The sequence below is a fragment of the Cupressus sempervirens genome, chromosome 3 (genome assembly GCF_028749045.1).
Source record: "Cupressus sempervirens isolate cs-2001-9-10 chromosome 3, ASM2874904v1, whole genome shotgun sequence".
In the NCBI taxonomy this organism is placed as follows: domain Eukaryota; kingdom Viridiplantae; phylum Streptophyta; class Pinopsida; order Cupressales; family Cupressaceae; genus Cupressus; species Cupressus sempervirens.
In genome coordinates, this window is record NC_143120.1 from 314,571,440 (window position 1) to 314,589,420 (window position 17,981).

At 35.8% G+C, this 17,981-nt stretch overlaps 1 pseudogene across 1 annotated transcript in view; it reads right to left on the reverse strand.

The window, feature by feature from the left end:
- Positions 1 to 17,981, reverse strand: part of LOC149566249 (COP9 signalosome complex subunit 4-like) — a 95,294-nt pseudogene that overhangs the window by 38,048 nt on the left and 39,265 nt on the right. Inside the window, exons 8-11 of the transcript XR_016362148.1 lie at positions 5,994 to 6,038; positions 5,791 to 5,859; positions 5,534 to 5,625; positions 5,398 to 5,440 (exon numbers count right to left, since the gene is read on the reverse strand). The product of XR_016362148.1 is annotated as a COP9 signalosome complex subunit 4-like (transcript). The remainder of the gene's footprint in view (positions 1 to 5,397; positions 5,441 to 5,533; positions 5,626 to 5,790; positions 5,860 to 5,993; positions 6,039 to 17,981) is intronic.

The following is a 17,981-nucleotide window of genomic DNA, read 5'->3' on the forward strand; positions in this document are numbered from 1 at the left end:
TCTTTTTTGATCATTGTTGATATCATTTGTAAGCATATTTATGTAAACGCACTGAGATAAAGTGCCACTCCCTGCATTTCGGGATCCTTTTCATCATTGTGATTCATTGTACTCACACTCTTTTACAAAGTGCCATGGGGGGGATAGTTGATTGTTATTTAGGCCCACTTCCTTTGTCAAGTGAGTGTCCCTTCCACGACATTAGCCCCATGATGTGTCAGTCACACGTGCCTTTATAAGTGTCTATACCTCACTCTCGATGTGCCTTGTTACTGTGTTGTAGGAGTTTTTTGGCCCATTTTCTCATTTGCCTATCACCTCACCCTATTTGCATTAAGGGGGGGTTATTCTATTGTTCTAATGCTTCCTTGACTCGATGATTCGTTAGTGTGAGCTATGTATTTAGTACCTAATCTTATATAGTAGGCAATTTTAGTGGCTAGCTACCTATGCATTTCGATGAGATGGATCATCTACCATATAGACACTCTCGGTTCGTGCCTTCTATTTCTGTGGAGGTTCTACAGATCACAGTTTCTTTTTGACAGATTTTTGCGGCTTTTTCATGCTTTAGTGGTTCTCTTCATGATCTCTCTTTGTTTCTATCTTCTAGAACATTTTTTGCTATCTCTTTTTGGAGTAGGGTTTTTCCCATGTGGTTTTCTCTATTTCTCCGGTTTACAGAGATTTCCTTGTATTGGGTACCTCATCAGGCCTTGTTGCCGGGACCCATTTTTTTGCTTTCATAGCTATTCTAGGTTAGCTTACCTCTTCAGCTTCGCTTAAGGGGGGGTGTTAGAGTCATTAGTTGTTTTCACTTATTAATTAAATCACTTTGATTTAATTAAATAAGTTGCCTATTATTCTAGTTTGCTTAAGATATCTCGTAGGTGCATATAATTAATATTTTATTAATTATAATGTGTAGCCTAGCTTTTTTAGGCTTTAGGTTACCCTTTTCGGGTTTCAATCTCCTTTTTAAGGGTTGATCTTTTTGTAAATTGATTGGAATCCGTTGAATAATATTTTTCTTCATCTGAATACAATTTTGTAAGTTTTTCAGATCAAACCCTTGCCTCTTCTTGTCTTTTTCTTCTCCATGAGAAGTTTTGTACATGCAAGTATTCTTGGGCTTCATGGATTTGATTGGCATATTTGCTCAAATCCTATAGTTATCACTTTCTAATGATGCAATAGAATTTGCATTGGAAGCGAATTATTTATATCTAATAAATTGCTTATTACTAGTGATGTTATTGATCTTTGTTGAAAATGACGATATTTAGAGGCTACACTCTCAAGTGGATGGGAATCATCTTCCTTGTTGCATGTATTTATTTGCAGACTAGGAAAGTTTCAAACACTCTTTCTATAGTCAAAACCTTTGTTTCTCCAATGTGGGTACCTTCTAGCACTGTGGTTGCCTTGTTCTTATTTTTGGATACAAAATCGGGATTGGTTTATTCATCGGGAATGTGGCAATCAATCCCTGGCACTTTTAATCAATTGGCAAGCGGTTGAATGCACACGATTTTTCAGGAATCAACAAGAGGAACTAGAACTATTGACACTCTATGTAATGCTCTTTGGCTCTTCCTTGTAACTCCACTTGTGAGTGCAAATTTTTGGGACATGTAATGTTGTTGCTTTAACCATTTTTGGACTATCAAAATGGGATAAGTTTCTGATTGTATGGCCAAATTGGGTTCTGGATGATCTATCTTCTATACTTTTCTATACACTACGAATTCTTCACTTTTGTAGTCTCATGCATCAGACTGCCACATGGCTTGGTTATTGTAAACCCAAAGCAGAAACAGCCAATGGTCACCGTGATAGTGTGATGCAAGACAAAAAGTATGATATATCTGTTGGACCATTAGCTCAGGGGAAATGTCAAGATGGAACCACTAATGATGGCATTTCTTGCAACAAATTTAGATCTCCCAAAAACAGATGTGATGACCCAAGGAACTTGATGAAACTAAAAACAAAGTGTGAAGATAAAGCGACTGGTGGAATAGATACCACTATGTTTAAAATATTATGAAGTAATTGGAAAATATTTGTTTGTTATTAATAGTGATCAAGAGAACAATTTATACAAGAGACTGAACGATGTTTCCTTGAGAAACAATCTATTCTAGAAATGGATAACTAAATATTAGAAACATTCTAATATTTACAGAAGATCACGATAAATAACCATTAGATACTAAACAAAGATAATAGAAACTATCTATTAGCGTAATACCTTCCCTTAATGGTTAATCTATCCAGAGCACAAGTTGTCAGAAAGCATAAAAGGCAAATTTTGTCTGCCTAGAGTATTCTATACTATTCACTGTGGGCTGCGAACCAAATTGCTTAGATAGGGTAGCTAAGCGATTCCAACATTCAACTTCCCTTAATGGTTAATCTATCCAGAGCACAAGTTGTCAAAAAGCATAAAAGGCAAATTTTGTCTACTTAGAGTGCTTTGTACTATTCAATGTGGGTTGCAAACCAAATTGCTTAGACAGGGTAGCTAAGCACTTCCAACATTCAACCTTCATGTGCCCATACTTGTGGCAATAGTTGCATTGAATGTTCTATTTCCTGGAACCTTCTGAACCTAGAGCAGAGGACCTCTGCTGAAAAGACTATTGTGAACCAGAACCACCTTATCGTTGTCGCAATATTCAAAGATGATTAGCATCCGATGTTTCCATGTGCCATAATTGCAACCACTGAACTTCTGATTTTTCTCAAGCAAAACATTAGTCAAAGATGCCATAGCACATTTCCCAATGAAAAAGCATATCTATGAAGGCACGTTCTACAAGGCAAAAAAACAAAAGACCTCAAAAATTTGAAGGATGATGTAAAAGAGAACTCAAAAAACCCAAAAAGAATATGATGGTGGTTTTTGGATCGACTGGCACAAAAATCAAGGCACCCATAAAAATAGACAACCCAGTTGAGATCTCAAAAAATCCACTAGGAATCTGTAAACAAAATTGGATATGGTAAAGAAAATAAGGGTTTTGAACAAAAATGGCCTTGATACAAAAAAACCACAAAATATAGCAGAAATGTGTAGAAAAAACAAACAGATCTTAGACAGAAAAGGGTTGGAGAGCCGAACTAGAAGTTGGCGGATTCAAATCTCTCAAAACGGAAACCCTAGTCAGATTATAAAGAGAGTTGGAAGCAAATATGCATGTAAATAATTTTTAAAATAAAAGGTAAATAATTTCAACCAAGAAATTATAATTATTTTTTTTTAAAAATTTGAGTATTGGCTCTAATACCACATTATGAAATAATTGGAAAATATTTGCTTGTTATTAATAGTGATCAAGAGATCAATTTATACAAGAGACTAAACGATGTTTCCTTAAGAAACAATTGTAAAGAATAGAAACATTCTATTCTAGAAACAAATAACTAAATATTAGAAACATTCTAATATTTACAAAAGGTTGCAATAGATAACCATTAGATACTAAATAGAGATAATAGAAACTATCTATTATCATAATACAATGAGCCGTCAAAAATCAAATCTGAACCAAACTTTTGAAACTTGCAGATGTTGTGAGGAATCAAATTGTTTAACCAATAAACTTAGGTTCCAATACACGTGAAAGTGGGTTAATGTTTGAGGTCTTGAAGTTCAATATTCCACCATATCTATAACTCATACTATTCCTCTCATTTAAATAATATTCATTTCACAAGCACAAATATCAAAGCAGTCATATTACTTTATTTTGATCAAGTTTAAAGATTTTTCCGACCTAAGGATTCACAAAGTTTGAATTTGTTATAGAAAAGCTTTGAACCAATTGATCAAGGTTTAAAGTGAAGGTATACTCGCCTAGGTTTACCGAATCCTAAAGTGCAAGGGAATTGAATCAGGTGATCATTCTCGTTTGTTGGCCATAAACTGATTGAGTAATCCTATTGGAGAATTGGCAAAGCTCTTGGCTTTCCAATCTGTGGTTTTGGGAACAAACAAGGCCATTAATTGGAGTACAAAACTCTATTTATATTTGCCTCCCTGTTTCTCTATAAGAAAAAACATCAAATAGAGTTTTGTGCTTTTGTATAAACTTCACATTTCTGTCTGATTCTCACATGCCTTTTAAGGTAAAAAAAATTATAGGAAGATTGACTGTAAAACAACTACCTCAAAAGAAATCTGGGAAAATATTCACCCAATGGCTATTCAGGATTGTAAAACAGAATATATAGATATGTAATTTTACACATTCAATCAAAAATGACATGAAGTTGCATACAAAGATCACACAAAAATAGCTTCAGTCAGATCATTGAATATCAGACCAAAGCATCACCTAGATCCAGTGAGTGCTAAGTGTTCCATTTATTCTCATGAGAGATGGATTCGTGTTGAATTACTACTCATGAAACATGGGTCAAGGAGTTTGACTCAAAATCACACAGTTAAATCCTGATAGCAATATCACAATTTGCTAAACAGTCAATTTCCACAAGGATGATAACTTTCTCAAATAGCCTCAAATACCATATGTACACCAATCTTGATCCAATAGTCAATCATCAAACACTAAATGACAGTACAAATTGATCTAATCCAACCATATGTCATACAATGATTATGGAGAATCAGCAAGCATAGTAATTTGGCAAGCAACAGATAAAAGAAAGTAAAAAAATAATCAAGTTTTAAATTCAGGAGAGACAGATAAAATAGTTGTGCTTTTGCATATATAAGTTTACGTCACTTTCTGAGTCATTTGACTTTTGTGCTAAATGTAACAAAGTTATAGGAAAATTGGATATTTAAAACAAGCACACCAGAAGAAATATGTGCAACACTCACCCAATTGGCCATTTATGTTGGTAAACAAAATATATGGAAATGTGTTAAAAGTGGTTTTACTCAATAATTTCAACTTTTAGCTCAGAAGTTGCATAAGAAGATCACACGTGTTCAATTATTCAACTGAATTTGAAAATGTCATCCAAATTCAATTGAATTTATAGCTGCAGTACCTTAAGACATGAATACAAAAGTATATCTTAGTATGGAATGTGTTAAAAGTGGTTTTACTCAAAATTATTTCAACTTTTAGCTCAGAAGTTGCATCAGAAGATCAGACGTACATGTTCAATTATTCAACTAAATTTGAACATGTTAACTTATCTCAACTGGATTTATAGCTACAGTAACTTAAGACATGACCAAAAAGTATCTTAAGTTTGAGAATTGGATAGAAGACCAAAGCATTTACTAGACAATCAATTTTCACAAGGGTAATAACTTTCTTATGGGTATAGATATGTTACACGGGCATATTCAAACTTAAACAAACCAAGTCATATGACATAATTTCAAGAGAGTTTTCCAGTGGATTGGCATTCTACCTTTTGCGAAGCAATACCAATTAGTGTACCCAGCTCTTCAAAGCTGCATATAAAGAAACTCAAAGATTTACATACGTGACAACCTAGATAAAACTCTAAATACACCAGATATGGTCCTTACAGTTAAATAACACACCTTATATTTGTGTAAAGTTTGCTTGCACTCAAAAGATTGTGCTCAATCATAGCACGATCTAAGACAGTTGATTTGTCAGGTAAGACTGCTTTCTGTAAATTAATAAAATTAAAATAAATAAAAACACTTTGTACTGTCTCCAATCAGAGTTTTAACATAAAATTCATCAAAGTGAGTTGAAAAACAAGATCATCACATTCCAGAATTCAAGCTCAACTTAACTGTAGAAAATCCTCAAATACACATACTTCTCATACCTGATGAGGTTTGAGTTCTTCAGCAAATGCATCAATTTCTGGCTTTCTAAGAATTCCTTCTAAATAAACCTGAAAGCATATTTCCATACAGCTTGTATAAAAGGTTTAAGTTACATGCCATGAAAAAAGTGTTGGTAAGTTTCCAACGAGTTAACTAATTTCAAGGCATGATAAGTTGGATCAAACTCTTAGGAAGGACATACCTTCTGCAAAATTGGATAGATCTTCAAGTTGGAGCATCTTTCATCCTGATGCAGATGCATAAAATATCAGGTCTCATGCAAAAGTATACGTAACCATTTTATAAGTGAGATGAATGCTCAGAGTAATCATGCACCAGTTAAGAATATATTGTTTAGGTCTAATTTTACTCAAACAGAACAAGATAGAATTTTGAAAGTCCCCTATGAACTTGAATAAAAAAGAAATCAATGCAAATGAATTTACCACAAAATCAAACGCTCAAAGGTCTTTCTTCCTTAGTGGAAGATCTAACATAACCCAAGTGTTGTTCTTCTGAAGACTATGATACTTAGCTTTCATAGTCGCTTCCCATTCAAATATCCCTTTCGCTTTTGAATAAGTTTGGGGCTTATAAACACTCTAAATGTTGGTCATAAGAGAAAAATTTACCATGTTCTTTTTCTTTCTTGATTTCTCTTTCATTATTCATTCCCGGACACCGTTTGCTGCTACCGTTGTTGGCAGTTTCCTTGGTTGTACGCTTTCAGTCCATTAAACCCTTTTGGTGGTCGCTTGTTGGACATTAATAAAATTATCTTATCTTACTCTGATCTACCCTCAACAAGCTCATCATTACGAACATTGCCAATAAGCTTTTCCCACCAGTTAGGCTGAAGAGTATAACCATCTTTGTCCAAATCAGGATGACCTCCATGACTTGGGCTGACTTGGGCTGATTGGAATGAATTCATCTAAATGATGATCTAGACTATCTTAACGGAAATCCAATTGAACAATCATGCCTCAGAGATTCCACTAGTTGAAGTTTAGAATCTTCAAAATCCTTCTCTTTTCAGGTGAAGCCAATGGTAGCCTTACACCCAAATTTATTTCTTCATAGCTGAGCTTCAGGAGTCTAAATAGGAGAAGACAGCATAAAGGTACCACCTTCATCAGAAACCACATCTCTACTTGTACCATCCTAGGATTGCATTACTATGTGATTATCCATTTAGTTTGGCCCCATTTTCGCATGTATTGATCCCACGTTAATTTCCGATACTCCAACCTCAATTCTTCATATCATTATGGCATCCCCGCTCCACTTCGCACCTCTTGACCAAATTTTGAGGCCTTTCGGTGCAACCAAGTCACCCCAACTAACTTGGTCCTCAATATTTTCGTTGAAATTTAAATCAGGGATAGATCTCAATGGTTAAGCGGGAAATCCAGATTCGTACCTTTCCTCATTTTGGCAACCCAACCATTCGTGATAGCAAGCATAAGAAGACCTCAAGAGCAAGATCAAGAATTCTGTCATCTCAAGCATTCCACGGCAGTTCCATGTCAATCTTCTCCATGGAAGCAAGTTTTTGTCTCCCTCATTAAAGGCCAAACTACCACCAAAGAAGATCATAGAAAAATTCTCCATCCACAAACATTTCAAGCATCCAAGCATTCAAGTCCTCAAGTCATTCGCCTTCTCTCCATTAACATTGTGGCAAACTACAACATCCATTGTGCAAGGCGTGTCTTTCATGATTTCCTTTTAGGTTTTTGTATGAAGTCAAGTTGTTGCATCAACAATTGTTATCACATTCAAAGAAGCATTGCACCATTAAGTTATAAGACACTTTACGTTTCAAATCTAGCTTCTATTTTACATCAACACTTTTTCCTTTCAAGCACATTTCATTCCCATTTCAAGGTTGATTGCTCAACTAAGGTTTGATTGAGGCAAAACCCTCTCAACACAGAAAATTCTCCCTTCTGTGTGTAGAAATAGGTAGCGCTATTTCATGACCGGATTGGATAGTGCACGAGCTTGCCTATAATTTAAGACTGGGTACAGGCAAAAATACCAAGACAAAGTAATTGCAAATGACGTGGTCCTATAGCTTGTCACCCTAATCAACTTGGCCCTTACAAGTCAGTCTCTATCTCAAAGTCTTGTTTCTAACACAAACTTGGTCTTTTTGACATTTGTGTTTGCTAAAAGTCAATTTCCTTCATTATTTTGTCCTAATTCTTGTGTCCATCATTTCATCATCCATTTTCCATATCCATCAGCTTCTACATAATTGAAGCATCATTGCACCCATTAGCATTTGGACCTTCTTGAGCCTAGCAAGTCATCTTCCTTTTGAATTTGACTAAAGAGTAGGGGCATCCCCCATATCCCTTTTTCTTCATTACATTTTGGTGAACCGATGCATGGCATTACCATTCTGATTTGGTGTTTAGATCTGATTTGTATGGATTGCATTGTTTCATTTTAAGCATTTAGAGTACTCGCATTTGTAAAAGAGACAAAAATTACACTTTAGGCATTTCGAATATATTTTTATTTATAAAATAAACAAGTTTGTTTTCATTTTTAATAGAATAGTTTCATGATGCATGTATTAAGTAAAGGAGATCTCGCTTTAGCATCCCTTTTATTACTTTATATCTCCCGTAGAGACCCTTTTATCTATGAGGACATTTTGGTACAAGAATACAATACCGACATTTCTTTTAAGGATATCCCTCCAAAGGCAAAGACCTTAAAGAACCCTGATGTTCTTTCTCCTAAAATGTACCTCCCCTACAAGGATCATTCGGTTCAAGAAGACAATAACATGGTTATTTCTCCAAATGATGCCCCACTTTCTATGCATTTCATTCACATTACTTCTATAGATGAGGCTTTAATGAGTTATGACAGTACCTCTTGTAAGGACACTTTATATTTGGTACACTCACATGACAAATTTCCCATAGATGAAGCATTGATGAATCACACTATCACCTCTGCTCAGGTATCTTTTTTCCAATTAAGACAACTTTAATCCTCCCAAACATTTGATATTAGAGAGTAGTAAACCTTCTCCTCACAAAGGTACCTTCGTGCAAGCAACTAAGTATGTTAACCCTCTAGATCCTCCTACATCTTATCATAACCATAAATCTCTTTGGAGACAAGGTTATGTTATGCATTTCATAATCTATCTGCTAACAAAGCATAGGGTGAAGATAGAGACCTAGATGAGAACACTTCTACTTAAACTACCAAAGTGGATGCAAATAATGTTGATAGAATTAAGCATCTCCCTATAGAGATCAATCCTCCTACTATACATTCCTACACAAGATCTTTTCATAAACCTCATGATGAAATTTTTCCACTTTCCAAACCAAAGACATCATATGAGAGTGGCTATGACATGATTTCTATCCAAGCCTATAATGGACAAGATTTTGAAAAAACAAAACAAGTCCCTACAGATCCTTCTTTATATGGCACTGGATTTACAACTCGAGAGAACATTGTTCACAACCCTTTTCAAGACTTGATCACTCATTTCTTATGTAAGAAAAACCAACAAAAATTCTTCCTCCTTGTCTAATAATGTCACCATAGCAATACAACAGCTAATAGACACTGGTACTATAAACAAAGTGCCTTAGAATTCCAATCACCTATTATGGTGCTCCAAATCATGTGGACTTTTTGTTTTACATGTTGTTATGCTTTACTTTTCATTTTGTCATTGCAAGCAGCATGATAAGCCTCGTTCCTTGTCTTTCCAATTGCGGGGAAGGTTTCCCTTTTCAATTCATTATCATTTCAAAGGACCAATTTTCCCTTTGTTGACTTGTATCTTTTGTAACTAAATATCATTTCTTGCATGGAAGTTTGTGTTTAGCACAAGACTTCTCATTCCTACTTAAAACCTTTTTCATGCTTGAAACCAAATATCTACTATAATTGGTTCATCACATGGGGTGCATAATGTGTAGTCCTTTCTTGTCTTTCTAAAAAGATTCATTATCTCTTTGTCATTTGTGTCAATTACAGCATTACATTATTCCTTGCAAGGACTTGTTTTGTTTCGCAAAAGGATTTTCATTCTTGTATATAATCTCTTCCTTGCTTGGGAAAGTATGCCTATTACAATTGATCCTTAAGGGTGCATAATGTGTCATTTTCTCCTTGCCTTCATGATTGGGGGACAAGAATTGGGGGACAAGGTGTTTTCTTTGCATCTTTCTCTCTTGTTTTAAGGATCCACTTTCCATAGTGGACTGGTGTTTTTTAATCATGCAACATCCTTTTTCTTATGTAGAATCATTGTGGAATTCTTTGTTTTGCACAAAGACATTTCATTCTTGCTTACAACCTTTTTCATGCTTGAAATCGAGTATCTACTATAGTTAGTCAATCAATTGGCATGCATAATGTGTTGTCCTTTCTTGTCTTTCTAAAGATCCATTATCTCTTTGTTATCTGTGTCAATTATAGCACGATGTTCTTCCTTGCAAGAACTTGTTTTGCTCCACAAAAGGATTACCATTCTTGTTTATGATCCCTTCCTTGCTTGGGAGTATATGCCTATCATAATTCATCCTTAAGAGTGCATAATGTACCATCTTCTCCCTTGCCTTTATGATTGGGCGACATGGTGTTTTCTTCACATCTTTCTCTTTTGTTTTAAGGATCCACTTTCTCTAAGGAGTAGTGCTTGTTAACCATGTGACATCCTTGTTAAAGTAAATGGTTCTTTTCCATTTCACTCTTAAGTTTACTTAGAAGGATATTATTTATTTGGATGTTATTTTTAGGAGGATATTGTAGGTTCATACTTTGACTCCAACTCCTCCTTTGATATGATTGAGTCATACTTGAACTCTAACTCCTTTGATATTTTTGAGTCCTACTTCAACTCTAACTCCACTTAAGATATGGTTGAGTCCAATTTGGACTCTACTCTTGTAGAGGATGTTGTTGAGTTCCATCAAGACTCTACTTCCTCCAAGTTGAGACACTTGTCTCAACCTTGTCAATGCCTCCTATCAACTCTTGCTTTTATAAATAGGCTAACCTGATTGTATCTTGCATTGTATTTTCCAATTAGAAATACTTGAATATTTCATATTTTGAGGTTCTCTTGACGTTGAGCATCTACGCAAGTTTCTCTGATAGTGTTATTCAATTATTTTATTTCAAGTTTAGTAATCCAGCTTTTTCAATTCAATTTTGGTTTTATTTATGTTTTAGTGGATTTGAATATATTATCAATGCATGTTTTGAACGATTAGATTCAATAGACTCTATTTTGCATTTATGTTTTTTTCTTAATCCGGTTGATTACAACATCTTGAAGGATATAGAGATCATTTTTTATTGTCCCATTGTGTCCAAAAAGCTCAAGAAAGACAAGATTGCCTTTCATTTCATCATTCTAGGAGATTGTTTGCATAAGTTACAAATTAGCGTTTGTAGCTCGATTCTGGAGTACAACGTACAACAAAGCATTTTCAGGCCAACAGGTCTTGCCAATGGTGCCCACCGCCAACAAGGACTAAGTTATCATCAGGGCTTGCTAGTGGTGCCTACCTCCAGCGGCCACTTCCTGCACCGACCTCAACTGCTCCATCTCTCTACCACCGAGGCATCACTCCCTTGTATCGTTGCCACACCACCACGTGTGCTCATCTAGCCAACCACCACCACTAGCAACGCAACCAACAAGCATCTTCTACTCCTCCACGCCCCTATAAAGGGCAATTTTTTTCAAACAAGCATAACTTTCGCTCCAAGAGTCAAATATTGCCCGAAAGCTGAAGACAAGCTCTTTGCATTGAAGGAGGTTTAGATCAGTTTTTTTCCATTTTACCCACCTTTTGGTAGGTTGAAGTCTAGAATCACTTTTTTCTTCACTTAGCCATAACTTTCACCCTAGTGCTCCCTTTTTCAAAAATGAGATATCATTGAAAAGTTGGTGAAGAGCACTACAAAGTTACAGAGGTCATTTTTCCAGATTTTATCTTTGGTTCATATTGTATAAGAACTTGTAATCTCAACCATTATGAGCCTATAACGCATTGTAATTCGAAAAAAGCTGTAAACACACTAAACTATAAAGTGCCCAACCTCGGGGGCCGATTTATGATCTAGAGAAATGAGAGGCATGATCTTGTGTTGTTCCTCTATGTAGTCTCTTAGTTCAATGAGGAAATCACAAATTGAACTCATAACTACATATCATTATGAATCATGGAAATAATAATTATGCAATTATCTAAGGGAAAAGGGTTGCACAGGATATGTAAACAAATTCATTCTTGCACCTACTAATGCTAATGCTCTTCAAGCATGGGAGATCAATCGTGGAAGAGCTCTTGGTTACATTCATTCACTGGTCTCTTTTGATTTCCAACTTCATCTTGAATCATTCAAGACACCTAAAGAGGCTTGGGACAATCTTGAAACCTTATATGGTAAAACAAATCAGATTAATAATGATCTGATGAATCTTGATCCAAAAAGTTTCACAACATCCAAAACTGCATCTCCAAGATTTAACAACTAATAACACGGCTAAAGGATTGCAAGAAATTAAGGAAGGTATATAGTTGATTCCTAATGTGTTATCCAAGCTTGGTCGTAAGTACTCTGTATTTATTTCTACATTTCATACTAATAGGATTTCTATGGGAGTTGCATATGTTGATCATATTTTTGATGCATTTTCAAATCTTCTAATCCAAGAGGAAGTAAAGCTAATTCAAATGTGTCATCAAGACATCCAAGTCACGAGCATTGATTACTCGTGAAACGAAGGTATGTAAATAAGTAGGGAATCCTGAGTTGAAACAAAAGAGAAAAAAAGAACAAGGCACAAAGAGAATTTAAATCTTCTTCCTCAAACAGAGTATCATCTAAATAGGAAAAGCCCACATGTGCATATTGCAAGAAATTTGAGCATGACGAACATCAACGTTATTTAAAACAAACCGATGAGTTTAAACAACTGTTGGCATAGAATATAATCAATTTACCTTCAAAAGATTCACCATCTTCATCTAATACAAAGAAACAGAAGGGGAAAGCACTTCTCCCAATTACAGATTCTAAGTTAAGGAAATGGATCCTTGATTTTGGAGCTTTACATCATATGGCTTCATCACAAAATATGTTCTCTTTATTTGAAACTTGTTTATCACCAAATGTCCTAACGACTAACAATACATATATGAGTGTTTGTGGGAAAGGGTCTATTGCAATAGACGAAGAATCATTCAATAATGTCCTTTGTGTACCTTTATTGACCACAAATATTATTTGCATCTATCAGATCACACATGATGGGGAAGGAAAAAGTGTTTAATTCACTCCAGATTCTATGATTATTCGAGATTTGCATTGTACAAAAATCGTAACACTCAGAAAGGTAGATCATCAATCTTGATTGTATACCTTGTCACACTTTTTTGACATTGGGTGATGTACATAGTCAAGTATCTAGTATGGAAACTTTTGAGGAGATTCAATATGGCCAAGTGAATCTTGGTATTCTTTCAACTAAGGTTCAAGGTATATGTATTGATATTGTGTCTCCTACAGCAATAGGTGTTTCTAATAATTTTGGTATTGTTATGGCTCATGTTGATTCAGTACAACAGGACATTCATTCTCTTTCAAACACAACTCCTTTCGATGAGTACTTGACAAACATTACTAGTTTCTTTTGTAAGTCCCATCTTGCAACTTTGGAGGATACTATTGATGACATTCATCTTCTCTTTGATGCAGATGATCCTTCTAAAATTGTTGTGAGGGAACACGTTGACCCTCATCTTCATTCTCTATTTGATCATTCGTTCGAGATTGACATGATAGTGGATACTTTGATACATTAGTTGGTGGAGGTCGCTTTATCTTTAGAGGAGACACTTGAGTCTTTGACACTTGTTTTGTATGCATCCTTAGTTCATCCTAACTTGTCCTTTTCTGCAGAGTGGCAAAGTACACATGATTTGGAGGCAACTTTCAGTATTGAAATAGGGACACTTGAGTAGGTTTATAAAATCTATTCATTTTGAGGTTTCTTCCTATGGATTGGGGAGGTTTCACAATGCACATTTGGTTTTGTTTCTTCCCAAGGGGAGGAATGTTTTTCTACACTCATAGAGCAGTTTCTACATCAAGCCTAGAACATAAACCACCAATGTCTAATCTACATTCAAGGGGGGCTACTTGGTCTCCTATATGGGGATTCTTTATTGTATATGTCAAAATGGGGGTGTCTTGATTACTCGATCCATCCATGCATATTGATTTCTTTTTTATCTCTTTTTTGTGGGAGGGTTTTCCCATGAGGTTTTCTCTCTATTCTTCGGTTATGAGAGGTTGCATTATAGTTGTACATGGGTACCTAGTATGGCCCTGTTATCGGGACCCATAAAGCATTTGTATGGCATTATTGTACTCCCTAAGTTGCCCTTAAGGGGGGGTTGTTAGAATAAATGGTTTTTTTTCCATTCCACTCTTGACTTAAGTTTACATAGGTGAGCTTATTTGTTTGGATAATATTTTTAGGAGGGTATTGTAGAGTCATACTTTGAGTCCTCTTTTGATATGGTTGAGTCCTACTTGAACTCCAACTCCTCCTTTGATATGGTTGAGTCCCACTTGAACTCTAACTCCTCCCAAGATATGGTTGAGTCCAATTTGGATTCTACTCTTCTGAGGATGTTGTTGAGTTCCATCAGGGCTCTACTTCCTCCAGGTTGAGACACTTGTCTCAACCTTGTCCATGCCTCCTATCAGCTCTTGCCTATATAAACAAGCTAGCTTGCATGTATTTTGCATTGTATTTTTCATATTAGAAATACTTGGATATTTCATATATTGGGTTTTCTCTTGGTTTTGAACATTCATATCAAGTTTATCTAATAGTGTTATTCAATTTATTTTATTTCCAATTTTGTGATTTAACTCATTCAATTCAATTTCGGTTTTATATCTATTTTAGCAAATTCTAACAATCCTTTTTCTTATATGAAATCATTTGTCTTGATTTGAGATTCTCTGTTATGCATAGGTCATAAGGTATGCATCCTCAACCACAACCTCTTTCTTATTTGCAAAAGCTTGTCCATTATAAACGAATTGCCTTATTAAGAGCTTATAGTGTGTCATCGTTCATCAAGAATCCCTTTTTCACCTAGCAATAGAGGACTAAAAGGTGAATATTTGTTCTCCTCCCCCTCTCTGTCTTGAAGATGTCACCTTTGTTCAATGATCTCTTCCCTTAAGAATACCTTTCCATTTGTTGCAAGATATCCTTTTAAACTACTCTCTTTCCTTGGCTCTAGAAAGAGTTATATGCATACATTATTGCTTAAAGAGATATTTGTTTGGTGTTAAAAGTAGGTGTCCTTGTTTTTCTTTTCCTTTCGCTGCCACCATAGTCTTAAGTTGCTAGCTTAAGGAGGGCGTATACATGTATCCTTCTTGTGTGTTATACGACAAATTCCGTAATCCTTTTGCACCCTTGTGTGATCCTTTTAACATGCCCTAAGCATTCCTTTTGTGCACCCCTAATCTTTTCCCTTTTGTATTCCTACACATAATCACAACAAATGGGGTTGACTAGCATAACACAATTTGCTAGACTATTGATATCTTCGCAACAAGTTCTCCATTAGGATTGAATAGAACTAGCATGATACAACTTACTAGCCTTTCTACTCCTTCCTCCACTTTCCTTCCATGGATCACCTAGCATAACACAACTAACTAGCCCATTGGATTCATGATGCCTCTTTCCTCCATGATCTCATAGCTTTTCTAGTAGTTAGGCCGTGGAGTGTCATCTTGTCTTTGGCATGTGCTCTTCCTCTTTCCATGTGACTACTTGTGCTTTTGCAATAGCTTTCCAAAGATGATACTCATGGTTGGGACATTTTCTCTATCAAGGTCTCTTCAACTAGTTTATTTGGAGCCTTGGTTTTAGTACTAACCCCTTTTTGTTGATGTCTTTTGTCTTATGTCTTTGTTTCGCCTTTTTGTTTGTGTGGGCCCTTGTACATGGTTGTGTATGTTGAGATCCTTCATTTGGGGCTTGTTCCCTTAAACTTAGTGATGTCTTATCTCCTTACAAGTTTTCTCATGATCATATCTCTTTCTCTCTCCTCTCTCTTTCGTCTACTTTACCAAAAGCATGAGATGGACTCATACTCCAGCTATAATGGGGGCTAAATGTACTATCCTTGATTTACATCACTATCTAATTCTTCATTTAGCCTGGCCCCATTTTAGCATATATGGGCTCCTACATTAATTTTTGGTACTCCAACCCTGATTTTGCTTATTAGTCCAACATTCCCACTACAATTGGGACCTCTGGAGCAAATTTTGAGGCCTTTTGGTGGGACCAAGTTACCCCAACTATTGGTCACCAGTATTTTCATCAAAACTTAAACCAAGGGTAGAAGATGTCGAAACTGAAATCAATGGTTAATTGAGAAATCCGAATTTGCATCAGCCTTCTTCGAATTTTGAGCTCTAAAAATGCTTGAGAGAGTCATATAAGCAACCTAAATCTCCTCGTTTTAGTAAGCCAAGCATTCAAAGCTACAAGAAAGCACAAGAACTCAAGACCAAGACCAAGATCTCCATCATCTCAAGCATTCCAAGGCATTTCCAAGTGAATCTTCTCCATGGAAGCAAGCTTCTCTCTCTCTCATTGAAGCCCAAGGAAGAAGATCAAAGCATAATTCGTCATCCATAAATATTTCAAGCAATTGAGCATTCAAACATTTAAGTCATTTTCCTTCTCTCCATCAACCATTATAGAAAACTACAACATTCATTGTGCAAGGCATGTCTTTCATGATTTCCTTTTGGGTTTTTGTGTGATTTCAAGCTATTGCATAAATATTTGTGATCACATTCAAAGAAGCATTGCACAATCAAAGTATAAGACACTTTTATGTTTTAGATCTAGCTTCTTTACATTAGCACCTTTACCTTTCAAGTATTTTCATTCCAATTTCAAGATTGATTCCTTAACCAAGGTTCAACTAAGGCAAAGCCCTCTAACACAACAAATTCTCTTTATTGTGTGCAAGAACAGGTGGCACCAATTCCATGACCAGATCTGGATAGTGCAAAAGTTTGCCTATAATCTGAGATTTAAAATAGGCAAAAATACCTGAACAAAGTCGCCCCAATGACTTGCCCCTGAGACTAGTTGCCCTCGTCAACTTGGTCCCTCCAACTGCACTTCAAACTGAAATTACAATTTAGTCTCTATCTCAAAGTCCCATTTCAGATAACACAATTGGTCTTTCTGATTTTTGTCAGTCTGTATTTGTTGAAAGTCGATTTCTTCAATATTTTGCCCTAAGTCTTGCATTCATCGTTTCATTATCCATTTTCCATATGCATCATCTTCTAGTTAAGTGAAGGATCATTGCACTTGTTTAGTGCTTGGGCTTCCTTGAGCCTAGCACATTATCTTCCTTCTAAAGATGAATAAGAAGATAGGGGCATCCCCCATATCCCTATTTTTTCGTTACACTATTGAATGTGAAACAATCAATGTCCACATCTATCATCTGATAAGCCTTATGGTTGTTACTGTAGCCTATGAACGTTTACTTTTGGCTCTTGGAATTCGATTTTGTTTTCTTGGCATCTGGAGTCCAAACATAAGTTAAGAGCCAAAGATCTTCAAATGGCTGATTTTGGGCATCCTCCCAGACCAAGCGTCCTCTAGGGTCATCTTCTTAACTGGCTGTGTGGGAGACTAGTTCAAAAGGTAAACAGCAATGTAACTGCTTCAGCCCAAAATTTCATAGGAATATTTTTATGCTCCAGCATAAAAGAGGTCATTTTGATGATTGTGTGGTTCTCCACTCAACAACACCATTCTACTGAGGGGTGTAGTGTGTTGTAAGCTAACGCTTAATGTCGTGTGTAGCACATAAGATGGAGAATCAGAAAAACAAAATTCCAGCCCGTTATCTAACCTAAGAATAATGATCTGATGGTTAATATTCAGATGCCCATATCGCTGATGCCATAGAGGGCTGATGGTGGAACCCTTTGTTGCCATAGCATGCTTGAGAAGAACTCCAATATCAACTAACTGTAGTTTGAGTCTACTTGTAAACAATGTTGCACTTGTGTCCACTGAAGATGACATCCAGCTTCGGAGAATGGTGCATAATCT